Source organism: Bubalus bubalis, chromosome 2, assembly GCF_019923935.1.
Source record: "Bubalus bubalis isolate 160015118507 breed Murrah chromosome 2, NDDB_SH_1, whole genome shotgun sequence".
Classification (NCBI taxonomy): Eukaryota; Metazoa; Chordata; class Mammalia; order Artiodactyla; family Bovidae; genus Bubalus; species Bubalus bubalis.
Genome location: NC_059158.1, coordinates 10,075,977 through 10,095,411, shown reverse-complemented (window position 1 = coordinate 10,095,411; position 19,435 = coordinate 10,075,977). Strand labels below are relative to the sequence as shown.

Here is a 19,435-nt window from a genome sequence, read left to right as displayed (position 1 = left end):
GTCCTCACGTTGGAGACAGGACAGACTGCCTGTTGTGGCTGGGAGTTTAGACTAAGAAGAAAAGAGGAAGGATGTGCTAACTCCTTACTCCATTACCCCTGCCCTGCCTGTCATCTGGGACCCTGACCTTCAGTGTCCGCTGCTCTGTTCTTTGCTAATGTCCCTTCCTCCTCCCTCCATAATTAGAACAAAGGACAGATCAAGGTAAGGAGGAGGGACCCTCACTGCCACTCAGGACCCACACTTTACCTGATGGAAGATGAGACTCAGAGCTCCCATTCATTCACCTCCAGTGTTTTGAGTAATTGGCACAATGGCTTTAAAATGCAGGAGGTAATGAAAATATACTAATAACTCCAAAACACGCTGGACCTAGGGCTTTGTCATCTTGCATTCAACCTCCATTCACCAATTTTACTCTTAACTTTCAAGTCTTTCATTTCAGGAAACACGCAGTGAGCACTTGCTGGATGCCAGAAACTGTGCTGAGCTAGGTTTTTTAAACAAGCAGTTTATGTAACTAAGTTGTCTTTCTCCACCACAACCCGCCAGTGCATTCAGTCCAGCAGAGGCGTTATTACACGTGACGTGACGGAGGAGGAGACGTTAAGTTTGTAAAACAGGGAAGAAAAATAAAAGCATGTGAAACAAGAGAGCTTTATTTCCTATGGTGAGTTCTTAGGTCTGAGCATGTGAGAGCTGTGAGTGTGAGCTCTGCCTGTGTGTGTGTTTTGGATTGACACATAATGTGCGCCTAGTGAAAGGCACAGGGTAGAACGGCATGAGTTTCTACGAACGATGCAGCCAGGTAACCCACACCCTGTGAAGCCAGAGAACTTCACTTTTGTCACCCCAGAATGTTTCCCAGTGCCCCTCCTCAACCAACACTCACCCATGTTTATTTTTAAGATTTCTAAAATATCCTTAGGGACTTCCCTGGGGGTCCAGAGGTTAAGACTTAACCATCCAGTGCAGAGGGTTAGATTCCTGGTCAGGGAAGTAAGATCCCACGTACCTTGCAGTTAAAAAAATCAGAGGAAAAAAACCCATAGAAAACAGAAGCAATATTGTAACAAATTCAATAAAGACTTTTAAAATGGTCCACATTAAAAAAAAAAAAACTTTAAAAGGATAAAATAAAAAAATTAATGAAATATCCTTATATTTCAATCAAGAAAGTTCCTAGACACTTACAAAGCACAAGTTTAAGGTTGTACGAACAAGCTTAAGGTTGTAAGCACAACCTTAAGGTTGTATGTTTTTGTTTGGTTGTGTTTAGATGGCTTGTTCAGCATCTACCCTGGGTATTCTGAATGACAGCTTCACTAAGTGCTGCCAGATATTTCCTCTAAGGGAGGCTATTCATAACATGGACCTACTGGGGACTTATAGTGGACAGCCTCAGGAGACAGGGTCGTGTCTCATTCCAAAGCAAAGAGCAGATGTGTCCCGTACAGTAAGGACAGTCTCCCTCCAGGACAGAGAGCAGGTGGTTTGCAGCCCATTGGAAAAGATTCGGGTTTCATGTTGGGATTCCTCTCCTGCAGTGCAGTCCCCCACGTGTGCAGGCGGCATCACCTGGCACTCTGCAGAGCATCCTGTGGGAACCAGGCTCAGGGAACCAGCCAGGAAAATGATAACTCTCTGGATACCAGTGGTACTATGAGAGGTAAATTCTTCATCGAACTCAGGAGTCTTCTGTCTTAACCAGCTTCCAGGAAACTGTTGCAAGTCAGGCTACTTGGTGAGCTTGCAGATAGAGAGACGTTTCAGACTCTCTGCTGCTCTTGAAGCTATAAACCCAAACTGAGTCTTTGGCACGTGCTCTCCTAGTTAAACTGTTTTAGCGGTTGCCCAGAGGGGACAGCCGGAGAAGGCAATGGCAACCCACTCCAGTACTCTTGCCTGGAAAATCCCATGGACGGAGGAGCCTGGTAGGCTGCAGTCCATGGAGTCGCTAAGAGTCGGACATGACTGAGCGACTTCCCTTTCACTTTTCACTTTCATGCACTGGAGAAGGAAATGGCAACCCACTCCAGTGTTCTTGCCTGGAGAATCCCAGGGACGGGGGAGCCTGGTGGGCTGCCGTCTATGGGGTCGCACAGAGTCGGGCACGACTGAAGCGACTTAGCAGCAGCAGAGGGGACCACTCACAGCCCAAATCACAGCACAGATATGAGTGTTGTTCTTCCTAAGGCAGAAGGGCTCTTGACTGCAGAGATGAGGAGTAAGCAGCCTGGGTGGGTGGTTAGCTTCAACTCCCCCGAGCTCTCACTGCTTCTGTCTGAAATGCCCGCTGCCATCTTGCTTGACTTCTGCAAGCCGATTACACCCTCCCCGTGTTCTCTGCTCCCCTGGCACTAGGTCTGGGAAGGCAGGTCAGCGGACTGTGATCTGCCGAAGTGCTGTACCGAGACCACGGGTTGAATTTTTAATTTGTACAGTTGTTGCCACGTTGTGGCTTGATGTACTTATAATGCGTGATGACTAAAAAGCTGAGTTCAGAAAAGTCACAGAAGAGTAACATATAGAATGTTCACAGTCACACCCCACAGGAAGCACCGCTAGCATATTGGTTATATCTTTCTGGACATTTTTCTACATGTACATGTATTTTTCTTCATGGTTTGTTTTCTTTACCTTTTTTTCCTTTTCTTAAATAGAACTTTTTTTTCCCTTTCAACAGTATAGTGTAGATATCTTTCTATCTCAAAGGATAAAAACATATAACATCATTTTTAATATGTTTATAATATAGATGTATCCTATCCTTATTTGTTTAATTAGGATCTTTGGGGGCTTCCCTGGTGGCTCAGTGGTAAAGAATCTACCTACCAGTGCAGGAGACTTGGGTTCAGTCCCTGGGTTGGGAAGATCCCCTGGAGAAGGAAATGGCAACCCACTCCAGTATTCTAACCTGGGAAATCCCATGGACAGAGGAGCCTGGTGGGCTATAGTCTAGGGGTTGCAACAGAGTCAGACACAACTTAGCGACTAAAACAACAACAACAAAGTGCCTTTTCGTGGACATGTGGGTTGTTCATTAGTTTTCAGTATCATAAATAATGCTCTTTTGACCTTTTGTCTCTCTGCCTCTCTCTCTATCTATCTATTGCATCCAAACTTGTTTTCCTTCCACCCCAATAAACTTTCCTTAGAATTATAAGGTTGTGATTATTTACCTGGAGAAAGCAAACGGACAGAAGTGCAGAAACCAGTTCACATTGACTTCTGAAAAGGAGAATGCATTACCACCATCCGAATGCACTTCTCTGACCAAGGGTCATGAGCGAACACAATGCGAGAAAAAATTTGATAAGCGCGTATGCACTGGAAGCATTCATTTTAGAACCCTGCTGCACCTTGCTAGAAACCCAGGATCCCCTGCTAGGAAGACATCATGAAAGAAAACTGAGACATCCTGGCTGACAGCCCTGAGAAACACCAGACCTGTGCATGAGGCTGTCTTGGACTGCCTGACCTTGGCCATGCTGCCAAAGATTGCATTTGCATAATGAATACTAGTGAGACCAGCAGAAGAACCACCCTGCTAATCCTAGCTTGATTGAAGAGGTGTGACCAAATAAATATTGTTGGTGTAAGCCACTGACTTTTGAAGAGGTTAGTAACAAAGCAATAGGGTAACTTCCTTTAAGATGAGGCAACTAAGAAACTCATATTCTATAAACTGGCAGAATTTCCAGGCTAGCTCCTTAAGAACCCAGAGTATTCCTAAAGGCAATACAAATCATCTTCCTTCAACTACTTCAACATCACATCACATCTGAAGGATGGGTTAGTATTGCAGGACAAGTCTGGACTCCACTCCTATCACCATCACAGGTGGGGAGAGAGGGAATAGAAGGTGTGAGAATTAATTCCAGGCACTAACAATTTACTCTTCTACCTGAATTTTTTTTTAAGTCTTCACAAGTGCTAATCTGCATTAAAGAAGCATCTTTCCAGATGTTCTGAAATGAGGAGCCAGTTAGGTGGTTGGTCCCACAAGGACTCAGATCTCTATGCAGAAAGGGCCTGGCAGGGAGGAGTAATGGGGAGGGTATGTTTTTATAAGGGGCATAGGATACCTCTGTAAGCTTAAAAACAGCTTCTACAAAAAAGGTAAACATGGAATGTTCCCAGAGTTCATAAAGATCATAGCCACTCCCCTTATTTAAGACAAGGAAACTGATGTCCCAATCAAGATGCCAATGTTCTGATTCCTAATCACCTACTCTTTCCATTTACCATGCTTCTTTTAAACTACTAAGAATTTTATTGTTTGGTTTAAGCCATTTATCAGAGCTGTTACCTTAATTGTACTTTTTCTTATTTAACAACCACTGGGACTTATAATGTATTTATCCAATATATTTCATAGAATAAGTGTGCCCTTTTTACATGAGATTTCAGGTATTATGGAAAAAATCATTACATAATTTATTTCTCTGAGCATAGAATTTTCCCATGATTTTAAATCACAGTTTCCCTGGAGCAGATCAGTTTATTTTGATGATTAGTATGAACATTCAGAGTGAGAGAGGTGGACAACAAGAAGCTTGGAGCCCCTGGGGACAGTGTCCTGTCTGAGGTGCTTTAGGAAGACCCATGCTAGTCTCAGAGACTGATTTCCAGTCTCTGATGAATATACCTGTATACTGGGAGAAAAACGCAAAGATTTGTAGAAACTAAAGAACGATTAAGGACAAGCAAATATAATCCTGTCTGATAATGTAAGAGAAAAAAATTGGACGTGGTGAAGATTTCATTCTAAAGGTGTAGGATATGTATTCAGAACTGAACTCCAAGGAGGTAAAATTCAAGCCAGATTTTGAAGGAACAGAAGCAGTGTTAGGATGATAGATGCTCTTTCAATCCTGGAAGAACGTCAGCTTATTCAGATAGGATCCTCAGGTCCGGTTTCTCTTGCCTCTTCAATTACGCAGTATGTTGGATTTCCAAGAACCTTTTGAATCGGAGCAGAAACAAACAATCAAACATAAAAGCCACAGCGGACCTACTGTGGAGATGTGGTGACTTAGTAAAATAATCTTTTTCCTAGGACACTGACCAAAATATTTTTCAAGGCTAAAAAAATTACTCAACATTTTAAAGTGGATGCAATGTCACATCATTTACTTAGAATGTGACCAAAATGTCTATTATTTACTTATTACCTTTGGTCTCTCTTTAAAATTGACATTTCTATTTTTAATACAAGTCCATTGAATGAAAAGACAGGTCAAAGCTGTGTGTATTTCAGGGACGATATGTGTTTCTTGCAGTGATGATTTCTGTTTTCCATCCCTCCAAGGATTACAGGTTGTTTAGATCTGAAAACTTCTGTACGAGAGGGTCAGTACAATCTGGTGTGGCAGGTGTGAGTGTTCACTCATGACTGAGTCTTTTTTGTCCCCATGATCTGTAGCCACCAGGCTCCTCTGTCCATGGGATTCTCCAAGCAAGAATACTGGAATAGGTTGCCATGCTCTCTTCCAGGGAATCTGCCTGACCCAGGGACTGAACCCACATCTCTTGTGTTTCCTGCATTGGCAGTCAGATTCTTTACCCTGAGACACCAGGGAAGCCCCTCAGTATGGTCCAGGGCAGTCAAAACAGCACCAAGATGCTCTGTAGCAGAAATATTATGTATGGGGGGAGGCCTTTCATTTTTGCCTTTATTTTCTTTATGTGGAAAAGCTCTCAAGATACTTTCTCTGAGGGAGCAGGGCCTCTGCTTCCTTGCAAGCATGCTGTTTATCTGGAGGTACAGAGTCTTTGCTAACGGGTGCTCACTGCCCTCAGAAGCACTTTCTGAGTTCACAGAAGGAGGGGGCAGTGCCAATGTCACCAGCTGATAAGGCCAGGCAGCAGCCCAAACCTGCAGATCAATAGGGAGGCAGGCAGCTGCCGCTGCCAGGGCAGACAGCCTAGTGTCTGCTCTCATTTCACTTCCTGCCCGGTCCCAGCCCATCACTACGGTCACGCAGGTCAAAGGACAAAGCATGCCTTGGTTTCAGATGCATACAGCTCTTGTCCCTATGGAGGTGACCACAGTGAACTTGTCTAATGAACGGATGCAAAATGCCATCCTCCACCACAGTTCAGACAACCTTTCTATCAAAGAGAACATTCAACAGCCTCGCTGTTGTTGCGACTTGATGCTGCCCCCCAGCCAACTCCATGGGTGTGAGACTCCATGCAGTCACATGAGCCCGCCAGGGCTCGCTGCCTGGTTTCAGGCTCTGCTGTTGCCATTTGAAATCCTTACTAATTCTTCAACTAGGGTCCTGGAAAAATTTCTTCTCCAATTTCAGAGGCATTGATTGTTGGCCAGAAGTCCACTAGTGGTCTCAATGCCTGATCCTTTGTAGGTGACTTGCTTCTGAAAGCGTCTGGAACTTTTAGGTTTTCTAATTTCCGCATTTCTGTGCCTCTCCTCCTGCCTTCTTTTGTGTCTGCTATCCCCAAGCCAAAGATGGAGAAGCTCTATACAGTCAGCAAAAACAAGACTGGGAGCTGACTGTGGCTCAGATCATGAACTCCTTATTGCCAAATTCAGACTTAAATTGAATAAAGTAGGGAAAACCACTAGATCATTCAGGTATGACCTAAATCAAATCCCCTATGATTATACAGTGGAAGTGAGAAATAGATTTAAGGGACTAGATATGATAGATAGAGTGCCTGATGAACTATGGACTGAGGTTCGTGACATTGTAGAGGAGACAGGGATCAAGATCATCCCCATGGAAAAGAAATGCAAAAAAGCAAAATGGCTGTCTGAGGAGGCCTTACAAATAGCTGTGAAAAGAAGAGAAGCAAAAAGCAAAGGAGAAAAGGAAAGATATAAGCATCTGAATGCAGACTTCCAAAGAATAGCAAGAAGAGATAAGAAAGCCTTCCTCAGCAATCAATGCAAAGAAATAGATGAAAACAACAGAATGGAAAAGACTAGAGATCTCTTCAAGAAAATTAGAGATACTAAGGGAATATTTCATGCAAAGATGGGCTCGACAAGGGACAGAAATGGTATGGACCTAACAGAAGCAGAAGATATTAAGAAGAGGTGGCAAGAATACACAGAAGAACTGTACAAAAAATATCTTCACGACCCAGATAATCACGATGGTGTGATCACTGACCTAGAGCCAGACATCCTGGAATGTGAAGTCAAGTGGGCCTTAGAAAGCATCACTATGAACAAAGCTAGTGGAGGTGATGGAATTCCAGTTGAGCTATTTCAAATCCTGAAAGATGATGCTGTGAAAGTGCTGCACTCAATATGCCAGCAAATTTGGAAAACTCAGCAGTGGCCACAGGACTGGAAAAGGTCAATTTTCATTCCAGTCCCAAAGAAAGGCAATGCCAAAGAATGCTCAAACTACTGCACAATTGCACTCATCTCACATGCTAGTAAAGTAATGCTCAAAATTCTCCAAGCCAGTCTTCAGCAATATGTGAACTGTGAACTTCCAGATGTTCAAGCTGGTTTTAGAAAAGGCAGAGGAACCAGAGATCAAATTGCCAACATCCGCTGGATCATCGAAAAAGCAAGAGAGCTCCAGAAAAACATCTACTTCTGCTTCATTGACTATGCCAAAGCCTTTGACTGTGTGGATCACAATAAACTGTGGAAAATTCTGAAAGAGATGGGAATACCAAACCACCTGACCTGCCTCTTGAGAAACCTGTATGCAGGTCAGGAAGCAACAGTTAGAACTGGACATGGAACAACAAACTGGTTCCAAATAGGAAAAGGAGTCCATCAAGGCTGTATATTGTCACCCTGCTTGTTTAACTTATATGCAGAGTACATCATGAGAAACGCTGGGCTGGAAGAAGCACAAGCTGGAATCAAGATTGCCGGGAGAAATATCAATAACCTCAGATATGCAGATGACACCACCCTTAATGCAGAAAGTGAAGAAGAACTCAAAAGCCTCTTGATGAAAGTGAAAGAGGAGAGTGAAAAAGTTGGCTTAAAGCTCAACATTCAGAAAACTAAGATCATGGTATCTGGTCCCATCATTTCATGGCAAATAGATGGGGAAACAGTGAAAACAGTGTCAGACTTTATTTTTGGGGGGCTCCAAAATCACTGCAGATGGTGATTGCAGCCATGAAATTAAAAGACGCTTACTCCTTGGAAGGAAAGTTATGACCAACCTAGATAGCGTATTCAAAAGCAGAGACATTACTTTGCCAACAAAGGTTCGTCTAATCAAGGCTATGGTTTTTGCAGTAGTCATGTATGGATGTGAGAGTTGGACTGTGAAGAAAGCTGAGTGCCAAAGAATTGATGCTTCTGAACTGTGGTGTTGGAGAAGACTCTTGAGAGTCCCTTGGACTGCAAGGAGATCCAACCAGTCCATTCTAAAGGAGATCAGTCCTGGGTGTTCATTGGAAGGAATGATGCTAAAGCTGAAACTCCAGTACTTTGGCCACCTCATGCGAAGAGTTGACTCATTGGAAAAGACTCTGATGCTGGGAGGGATTGGGGGCAGGAGGAGAAGGGAACGACAGAGAATGAGATGGCTGGATGGCATCACCAACTCGATGGATGTGAGTTTGAGTGAACTCCAGGAGTTGGTGATGAACAGGGAGGCCTGGCGGGCTGCAATTCATGGGGTCACAAAGAGTCGGACACGACTGAGTGACTGAACTGAATCCCCAAGCCCAAGGCTCCTTTGCTTAAATCGCTCCAGAACTAAACCTCTTTTCTCCTGCTGGAGTGGGGCAGTCTAGTCAACCTGGACTCTGTAAGACTTTCCTTCCGTCTTCCTGCTGGCACCTAGGACATAGACTTCTTGCCTCCAGAACTGTAAGATAATACATTTCTGTTGTGCAAGCCACCACGTTTGCGGTACTTTGTTACAACAGCCCTGAGAAACTGACGCACCACCTGAATTTCTACTTATCCAGAAGTTTGTCAGTCGCCTCTGACTCTGTGCGACCCCATGGACTGTAGCCCACCAGGCTCCTCTGTCCATGGGGTTCTCCAGGCAAGAACACTGGAGTGGGTTGCAATGCCCTTCTCCAGGGGACCTTCCTGACCCAGGGATTGAACCTGTGTTTCTTAAGTCTCCTGCATTGGCAGGTGGATTTCTTACCATTAGCACCACCTGGGAAACCATCCAGAAGTTTATTGGTAAGAATTATATCTATGTTCATAATCAGCTTGACCAAATTCTGTTGTTAAAAAAATTTAATCCTTGACCAGGACATACCTATAAGGGCTCCTGGGCAGGCACTTCTGCTTGTCTGTGAGCAGAGCTTTTGTCAACAGAACCCACATCATTAATCCTGCCCCACTGAAGGGAAGGACATCGTCCTTTGATACAAGCTCTTATGATACAAGGACTTCTGGACAATCAAGCTGCTGGTTGGGGAGCTGACAACTGTTTTGTCCAGGGATGGTCTTTAGTGTTTTAAGGTCCCGTATTATTTTTCTAGGGCTGTCATAGGGCTTCCCAGGTGGCATTAGTGGTAAAGAACCCAGTTGCCAGTGCAGGAGACATAAGAGATGTGGGTTTGATCCCTGGGTCAGGAAGATCCCCTGGAGAAGGGCATGGCAACCCACTCCAATATTCTTGCCTGGAGAATCCCATGGACCATGGAGCCTAGCTAGCTACGGTCCATAGGGTCGCAAAGAGTCAGACAGGACTGAAGTGAGTTAGCAAGCACACACACACTGGGCTATCGCTGACTGAGTGATTTAAACAACACATACTTATATTCTCAGGGTTTCTGGAGGCTAGATGTCCAAGATCAAGATGTGGGCAGGCTTGGTTTCTCCTGAGGCCTCTTCTCTTGGTTTGCAGATGGCTGCCTGTCTGTGTGTCTGAGTTTCCTCTTCTCATAAGGACACCCTCTGATGGCCTCATTTTAATCTAATCATCTTTTGGCAAGCTCTTATCTGCAAAAACAGTCACATTCTAAAGTATTAGGAGTTAGCATTTCAACATACAAATTTTAGAAAGACAATATTCAACCATAGGGCTTCCCAGGTGACGCTAGTGAAAAAAAAAAAACAAAAAACAAAAAACAAAAAACCTGCCTGCCAAAGCAGGAGACGCAGGAGTTGCAGTTTCAATCCCTGGGTAGGGAAGATCCCCTGGAGGAGGGCTGGGCAACCCACTCCAGTATTCTTGCCTGGAGAATCCCATGGACAAGGACCCTGGCAGGCTATACAGTCCATGGGGTCACAATGTCAGATATGACTGAAGCAACTTAGTATGCATGCATGCATTCAACCATAATACTGTTCCATCAGAACAGATCCAAAGAAGAGTCTCCTAGACCCCAGGATGAGACTGAGGGAGAAGAAGAATTGGGGTGTCCTAAGGCTGTGAGTTTGCTGGGTAGTTCTGACCAAGTCCTCCAGGGTCTGTGAGCAATCCAACAGGTGAAGAAGAGCAAGTGAATACGTGACTGGGAGTGGCTCATGGAGGACCCGCCCACTGGACCAGGCCTCCAGGTCACTAGTCCTTTGCTAGCAATGCTCCTGTCATGGTCACAGTAGCAGAAAACAGACCCTAATTCCCTGGAGCCCACATGCCTGGGGGCTGGGGGCTCTGGCACTAGACTCGTCCATGGACTGCGGCACGCTGCCTGCACCCAGAACCACACAGACAACAAACACAATGAGCAGATACTTGTCTCCAGTGGCCATAGTATCACTGAGTCTTAGTGAAGATATGTGACTCTCCAGGGACCCAGACTGAGTAGGCAGAGGAACAAGGATTTAGTGTAGATATGCCTGGCTCCAAATCCATACATGTTCCATCACATACCACACAGACAGTGCTTCACATATCGTATACCATAACTTTAGGTCTGTGAAGGTGAGTTCTGTGTGTCTACTAGGCCACGGGATGCCCACATATTTGGTGAAATGCTATTCTGTGTGCATCTGTGAGGGTGTTTCTGGATGAGGTTATCATTTCAATCAGTACACTGAGTAAAGCAGGTTGCCCTCCCTATTGTGGACAAAAGTACTAGCTGCTCAGTCGTGTTCAAATCTTCGTGACCCCATGGACTATAGCCTGCCAGACTCCTCTGTCCATCAGACTTCCCAGCAAGAATAGTGGAGCGGGTTGCCATTCCCTTCTCCAGCGGGTTGCCATTCCCTTCTCCAGGCGAATCTTCCTGATTCAGGGATTGAACCCACATCTCCTGCATTGCAGGGGCTTCCCTGGGGGCTCAGACGGTAAAGTGTCTGCCTGCAATGTTCGGAGACTTGGGTTCGATCCCTGGGTCAGGAAGATCCCCTGGAGAAGGAAATGGTAACCCACTCCAGTACTCTTGCCTGGAAAATTCCATAGATGGAGGAGCCTGGTGGGCTACAGTCTGTGGGGCCGCAAAGAGTTGAACACGACTCAGCGACTTCGTTTACCGTCTGAGCCACCAGGGAAGCCCTATTGTGGATGAGCCCCATCCAGTCCATTTTGTTCAATCCAGGCCTGAATGGAACAAAAAAGCTGAGGAAGGAGGAATTCTCTCTGTCTCTGAACTAGCCTAACAGTCCTCTCCTGCTTTTGGACTCAGACTGGAACTTACCCCATCGGTTTGTCCTTGTTTCCAACTTAGCAACCAGCAGCCTCCGTGTCACATGGGCCAATTCCTTAAAAGAAATTCATATATAAATAAATATATATATGTATCGCCTATTGGTTTTGTTTCTCTGGAGAACCTGGGCAAATACAGACTCCCAAATGCTCTACAAATGTTTTCCCACAAGGATTGATAAACTATTAACAGATTATTCTTGTTAGCTCAATAGAAAATAAACAAAATGTTATTTAATTAGCCATTTCTAATTACTGTCTCTAATTGAACATAACAATAGTGCACTTAAACCCTATTCTCTCTACTCCAGACTTTGATGATTTAAGACTGGCTTTTCCCTAAACACAGCTGAACGAATGAGCCCTTTCCTTTTAAATTCTTCATATCAACTTTGTGCTTATCTGGTAAGAGGATGAGAATGATGTTTGCTGAGCAACTACTTGGCATCAGACCATTGCATGAAGTCCTTACATGGTATCTGCCATTAGGAATCTTCACAAGCATCATGTTATTGATTCTTTTTCTTGTGCCTGTGGTGGATGGATGGCATTCCTGGGAACAGCAGAGTTATAGAGAGAACCAGCTCTTTTGCAAGGAGGTTTCTCCAGTTGGTCAGAATTTGATAACTCCTCTGAGAAGAATAGATGCTTTGAAATTGGTGCTGGAGAAGACTCTTGAGAGTCCCTTGGACAGCAAGGAGATCAAACCAGTCAGTCCTAAAGGAAATCAGCCCTGAATGTTCATTGGAATCACTGAAGCTGAAGCTCCAATACTTTGGCCACTTGATGCAAGAAACCAACTCATTGGATAAGACCCTGAGGCTAGGAAAGATTGAGGGCAGGAGGAGAAGGGGGCGACAAAGGATAAGATGATTTTATGGCATCATCAACTCAGTGGATATGAGTTTGAGCAAAACGCAGGAGATTTTGAGGACAGGGCAGTCCATGGGGTCACAACTTAGCATTGGACACAGCTTAGCGACTGAACAACAACAACTGAGTACCTTTAGGAGACAAAAAGCTGGATTCCAGATAGGGCTGGATCCCGATGAACTTCTCAGGGTCTTAACAGTTGGACTTATCGGAGACAGCAGCAGACGACATGCAAAAGAATTCTGGCCGAGTGATGCCTCCCAGTCGCCCCCCGCCCTCCATTCTGCTGAGCTGTCTGGTTCAGAAAGCAACCCGCCCATTGAGAGCCTCCAATTGAGATGACATCCCAATAACTACCTGAGCCCCAGGCTGGCAAAAACCCGAGGTGTGCAGTCAGCCTTAATCACAGCTCTCCTCAGTAGCACTTAAAAATGGAGTTGATGAATTTAACAAGAAACACATGTTTTCATTTAAATTACAATTAGCAATTAGAGAGTTAAGTGTGCCCTAGATAGAACAGATAATTGTTGTCGAGTTTGTGGCATAGCTACTTTACTGTTGCCATCCTCCTTTTATGTTTTGCTTTATGTTTTTATAGTAAATTTATGCAGAAACTGTGAGAGAGTCTCAGGTTAAAGAAAGCTGCTGGTTTGGAGTTATTTGGCTTCTAAAAAAAAGGGTCACCAGCCCAAGCCCACTGCACACCTCTTGTGTCGTGTGATTCTCTTTCTTTTAGGAAATGTGAAAGAGAATTTTTTACCTACCCCCATGTAAGTTGGATCATCTGTCAGTGAGGGTTGCGGTGTAAATTACATGTTTCTGAGTAATGAACAATTGGTGAGAACTGCTTCCTCTTTGGTATGATTTCCTGAAAATCCAGAAAAGGAAAAACAAGCTATCTTCTCCTTTACGCTCTCTGGAATGTTTCCCAGAGAAATTAATGTTCACTTCTGCTTTTCAGACGAGATTATTTTTTTAAAAAAGAGGCCAAGGAACGGTGCCAATACATACACTTTGGGAAACAAGTCAGGTGCATTCCACATGGCAGGGAACCTGGCTAACAGACCTGCCAGGGTAAACCCACGGGGGCCGAGTAGCCGGAGCACAGCCACTCCTGGTCCCTGCAAGGTTGCTCTAGCAAAGCAAGCTGGTGCTTCTGACGAAGACCTCTAATGAGAAACTAATTCCTGGTGAGGAGCCCCTCCCTCCGAATAAAATCCAATAAAAGGAGAGAGACATGGTTTATGGTGGAATTACCACCGGCCTGAGAACAGTACAGATCAGAGCCAAGACAAGTAATTGTAGGTGGCTCGGAGACCTGAATATATATAATTCCTCGGCACGGTCCAAAAACCACAGCCGTTGTCTAAATTTTAACAAAACCAGACAGAGAAGTGAGGGGAGATGGCTCCTTGGGGATACCGTTAGGTATCTGAGACTTCTGGCGGCGTTTGCTGTAACTGGCAAAGGCGTTGATGGCCGCAGATGACCGGTAGACTCTGGAGAGCATCTTTTCTGGATTTCTTTAAAGGGGGCAGCACGTTATACAGGCTGAACAGAATGGAAATCATCTCCAGTTTCTACAAAGCAACCAGCCAGTGTTTTATTTTAGCTACTCCCATTGTCGCATACAAGCTGTCACTCAAAATAACAACAACAAACAACTCAGAAATCCTAAGTGAGGAGTTCGCTTGTTTCCCAGGGTTCTGTAAATGTTTCCAGGTCAAAACACTAGGATGAGAAAGAAGTTTCCCTGTCTTTTGTTGCTGGGAAAACACGCAGAGCAAAACTTCCGCGAGCAGACAGAGAGCCAGGTTCGGCTTTCTCCTCCCGTGTTGTTTTCCATCTTGTGGAATTGTTTGTCCCGAGCATCAGAGACAGGGAGTAAATCCTCCCCGTCGCGCTGACAGCCCTCGTGGAACATCTGCATAACGACGGGATTTATTCTGTTCATTATGACTGCCGCAGAGCACAGGGCCTTATTTCACTCCTACAGACGAGTCGCGCTTCCATAAATTATCCTGCCTCCTCTTCGGGTAAATGGCCAGCAGTCTTGGGAGAACTGGCGAATAATCTCCGAGTTGTCTCAGCTTCTTCATTTTGGTTATTTCTACGTCGTAAAAGTTATGGAGTATCAGACAGGAGAAGGATCAAAAAGGTCTCTAATAAATACTTTTCAACAAGCTCGAGACAAACCTAATAACCCAGCCACGGAGGCTTCAGAGAAAACTCTCCATGCCTCCCCAGGCCCGAGGGCTCCAGGGGAGATGCTTCTTTCTGTGGAAATCAGCCCCCTTTCCTGCCCCGAGCACTTGGTCGAGTGTGTAGTGCTGGAAACTTCATCTTGCTCACTTGATGAACTGTCCAGCTCGGAGGTGATTTTTGTGTTCCTCAGGATGGATTTCCCCTTTGATTTTCGACAATGAAACCAGTATAAATAGAAGCAATCTGTTAAGTGCAAAAACAAACAGAGACCACAAGTTTCTGGACTAAAGATAACCCACCCAGGAGTGCTTTCAGATGTTCCACATCAATCAAGGCCTCACGTTCTATTTTCTTCCCCTCTCTTGCTCTCATTTATCTTTTTTCTTTTTTTTTTTTAAGAATTTGGCACAAAAGCCCCAGGCCTGGAGCTGGAGTTGTAATTTCAAGCAGTTGATCTAAAGTTCAGGCTACTCTCTGAAGGGCTTCCCGGTGTTGCGTTTACTGAAATACGTGCAGTCGCATGAAAGAAAGGAGAATGTTTGACCAAGAGGCAGCTGGGCTTTGGGAGTAGGTGAAAGGAGAAATGTTGCTCACGGTTCTCCAGAGAAACAGAGCCAGCGGGATGTATCTACACCTAGATTGCCATCTGTCTGTATTTATAATCTGTATGTAGGGACTTCCTGGGTGGCTCAACGGTAAAGAATCCACCTGCCAAGCAGGAGACAGGGGTTTGATCCCCTGGTTGGGAAGATCCCCTGGAGAAGAAAATGGCAACCCACTCCAGGATTCTTGCCTGGGAAGTCCTGTGAACAAAGGAGCCTGACGGGCTACAGTCCGTGGGGTCACAAAGGGTCAGAACATAACTTAGCAACTAAACACCAGCAGTAACACGTGTAGATAGATACACACATCTGTATAACAGGAGAGATTTATTGTTTAAAAAAATGACCCGTGTCATTATGAAGGCAGGCAAGCCCCAAGAGAGTTGGTAAGTTACAGTCCCAGGGGAGCTGATGGTGGAGTTCCAAGGTGAGTGCAAAAGTCTGCAAGCCAAGAGAACCAGACATGTGCTTCCATTCTCAAGACTGGCAGACTGAAAATCCAGGAAGAGGCAGTGCTTCAGTTTGTGTCTGAAGCTGAAAAAAGCTGATGTCCCAGTTGGAAGGTAGGCAGGCAGGCAGGCATTCTCACCTTTTCAGGGGAGGGCCCACCTTTTTGTTCTATTTCAGGCCTTCAGCTGATGGCACGAGGCTCACCCACATCAAGGAGGGGCAATCTAATCTCATCCCCAAAACATTCTCATAGAAACACCCAGAAAATTGTTGGGCCACATAGCTGAGCCCTCGGGAGCCCAGTCAAGCTGGAACTTAGAATTAACCATCACAGAGGTTATGTGAAATCAGGCCCCAGAGAAGGTGCTCTGTGTCTTGTTTACCTGAAACACCTTGGAGAACAGAACCAACGGCAGGATGAATGGGGGATGCTGTTTTCTGTGTCATGAGATGTAAGTGAGCGAGCAATCATGCCACCCACCTCACACCTCTATGCCTGCTGGAAATGTCAGAGCCCTTCGATCATGAAGGATTGATTTGTTTTATGAAGGAAGTTTATAGACTATTTGTTCTTATGGTCTGAGAGTTCCAGGACGAGGCAGAAATGGGTTGAAAGGGAGGGCAGGGAACAAGGAGGGAGTCTTGTATCTTTGTTGATGGGCATCACTGCATCGCTGTTGGTCTACTGTGCAATGTTGCTGCTGCTTCAAATTCACTGGGCAATGCCCCGATATCACAGCGACCACCCCTGAGGCACCCCAGGCTATGAAGATGAAGGCTGGTTCTCCTGGGGAGCCACCCAGCTGGAGCTGTGTAAAGGCTTGCCCCCCACCAGGTGTTGCACCGGAGTGAAGCCCTAGTCTGCCACCGCTGGCGATTTTGCCTCTCCCCCTCTGCCCTCTGTCCCCTTCCCAGCCCTCCGCCCAGGGGCAGTCCGGCCTGCCTGTTCAACATGAAGATGAATTCTCCTAGCTGAGCCTGGCTTAGCTGCCAGTTATCTTTAAATGCAGCCCCTGAAGCACAGGAGAGTCTATTGAATCCCCTTGGGGCAAGGAAGTCCGTATCTCAAGCTCTCAAAGACTCAGAAAAATTTACAAAAAAGGCATGTCAGCGAGGGCAGGGATTGGGGAAGCGGGAGTGAAGAAATAAGAGCAAACAACTTCAAATTCCTTTCTGAAATTATAAAGGTGGAGACCCACAATAATAATTATTATTGTGCAAATGTTATTATTTCTCAGTTTTAGCCTATTAAATCTTCCATATAACAGACATAATAGTGCTTTTATATGTTTTTCATTGAACACCCATGACTTTGTGAGGCAGAGGTTTCCTTCATATTACAGATTAGGCCAAGGAAAGAAGGTGCGGTTTTCACTCCAGGCACTGCGCTGTTTACTTCAGATATCTTTTTATTAAAATCTTACAGCCCTATAACCTGTGTCAGAGTTTTGTATCTACTTTCCAGATGAGACAACTAAGGCAGCAGTCTTGTTTAGGAATAATGCACAAAGCCTAGCGCTGTCAAGCTGGTGAACACGAGGAAGGAAGGATCCTACATATGGTGTTTGAAGTCCAAGGCTAGCGCCCCAGACCCTGGGGAAGTCAGCTCTAGGCTAAGGTACCCCAGATCATCCACTCTCCTTCCCGGTATTCTTCTGGAAGTTTCTCTAAATCAATTGTCTTGATACCTTTCCATGTGAGCTCTCAGGCCTGTGGGGGTTCTTAGTGCTGAGCTTAGTCACTCAGTCATGTCTGACTCTTTTCGACCCCATGGACTGTATAGCCTGCCAGCCTTCTCTGTCCATGGAGATTCTCCAGGCAAATACTAGAGTGGGTTTGCATGCCCTTCTCCAATATCCCAAAGACATGGTACTAGCTACCACTGGGAGGCAAATGATGCTAAATGAGAATTTTTTCTAGTTCTCGCTCTGTCTACTAGATGGCTCTGCTCTCCCTATGGTGTTGCAATGAGAACATGAAAACAAACAAACATACCAACCTGTGTAACTTCTTACCATCATCACCGAATGCTATTTATTGAGTATCTCAGTGGATGTGCCAGTTGCCGTGGAAAGTCATGATATCTGCAGATGAACAAATTCATAACACGCGCTTGATGCAGGGGCCCCTGGGTGCCCGGCTGCAAAGCTCCACATTTTAATATCACAAGTATTTAGGAATTCCTTCCCTGATTCACCAGGCTGAGCCATCAGTCACCTACCAAGCCCAAAAGTGGATGGAACCGAGAGTTTCCCCCATCCCTCACCACTCAGGTCCAAAGCCAAACACTGGGCTGTTTGTTTCTCCGAAACCACAGCTTTAGCTTTTCCAGCAATAGCAGGAAAAGGTTCTCCGCTCCCCACCTCCTCCACTCCATCCCCTTCTTCAGTTAATACCAAGGGTTTCAATTATCCTGAAGCCTGAGCTCTGATGTGTTGGGAGAATCCTGTTTCAGAAAAACACATTCCCCAGACCCAGTGTCCTGGAAGGTTTATTCCTTCTCCGGAGCCACTGGGGTAGGACTGTGAGCAAAGGAACCTCTCTGGAGGTGGCTTGTTTCTCCCCTTTCATGGCTGGCTTGCCCAGGGAGGAGCAGGATCCCAGTGTGAAGAGTCTGAGCTACCTGTAGTCAGGAAGCACGAGGAACTTGATGTTTCCTCTTGGTGCTTGAAGTCCCTGAACGTGGATTTGCAGGGAGCCTGCTTCACTGGGCTGTCCCCTCACACGGGTCCCGTCCTGCCAGTGAGTGTGCTGCTCTGCGTGGAGGCGGAGGGGGGGTGAGGGGGGGTGGGGGCGGGGTGCATCTTGTCAAAAGTAGACTTTTTCTTTTATTCCATTTCTTATCCATAGTATAAACTCCTTAAGGGGAAGATCAAACACTTTATCCATTTTTAAGAAGAGTAATCAAGAACTAAGCATGAAAGATGTGAATGGAAAGAAACCATGAACTAGAGGAAACACTCATTTATCAAACACAGGACTGAACTTGAGTATACACCTACAAGATATTTGCTTAACTAGAAGGCAATGGCAGCCCACTCCAGTACTCTTGGCTGGAAAATCCCCTGGACGGAGGAGCCTGGTGGGCTGCAATCCATGGGGTCGCTAAGAGTCGGGCACGACTGAGCGACTTCACTTTCACTTTTCACTTTCATGCATTGGAGAGGGAAGTGGCAACCCACTCCAGTGTTCTTGCCTGGAGAATCCCAGGGATGGTGGAGCCTGTTGGGCTGCCGTCTATGGGGTCGCACAGAGTCGGACATGACTGAAGCGACTTAGCAGCAGCAGCAGCGGTCACAACTCAGCACTGGACAAATAATAATGCTTTTTTTCTTTAATTTTCCAAGTAAGTGATATCGACTTTGCTTCTCAAGCCCCATCATTATGGGTTGTTGTTCAGCTGCTAAGTCGCGTTCAACTCTTCAATCCCATGAACTGCAGCATGCCAGACTTCCATGTCCTTCACTATCTCCTGGAATTTGCTCAAACTCATGTCCATTGAGTCGGTGATGCCATCCAGCCATCTTATGCTCTGTCGCCCTCTTCTCCTCCTGCCCTCAATCTTTCCCAGCTTCAGGGTTTTTTTCAGTGAGTCGGCTCTTTGCATCAGGTGGCCAAAGTATTGGAGCGTCAGCTTCAGCATCAGTCCTTCCAAGGAATATTCAGGATTGATTTCCTTTAGGATTGACTGGTTTGGTCTCCTTGCTGTCCAAGGGACTCTCAAGAGTCTTCTCA

At 45.5% G+C, this 19,435-nt stretch overlaps 1 long non-coding RNA gene across 1 annotated transcript; it reads right to left on the bottom strand.

The window, feature by feature from the left end:
- Positions 1-4,490: 4,490 nt before the first annotated feature.
- LOC123329007 lies at positions 4,491-12,861 on the bottom strand. Its single transcript, XR_006544164.2, has 4 exons — positions 12,575-12,861; positions 11,563-11,626; positions 9,734-9,919; positions 4,491-4,966 (listed from the first exon to the last, which is right to left on the bottom strand). It is a non-coding gene; the product is annotated as an uncharacterized LOC123329007 (long non-coding RNA).
- Between the last annotated feature and the right edge of the window lie 6,574 nt (positions 12,862-19,435).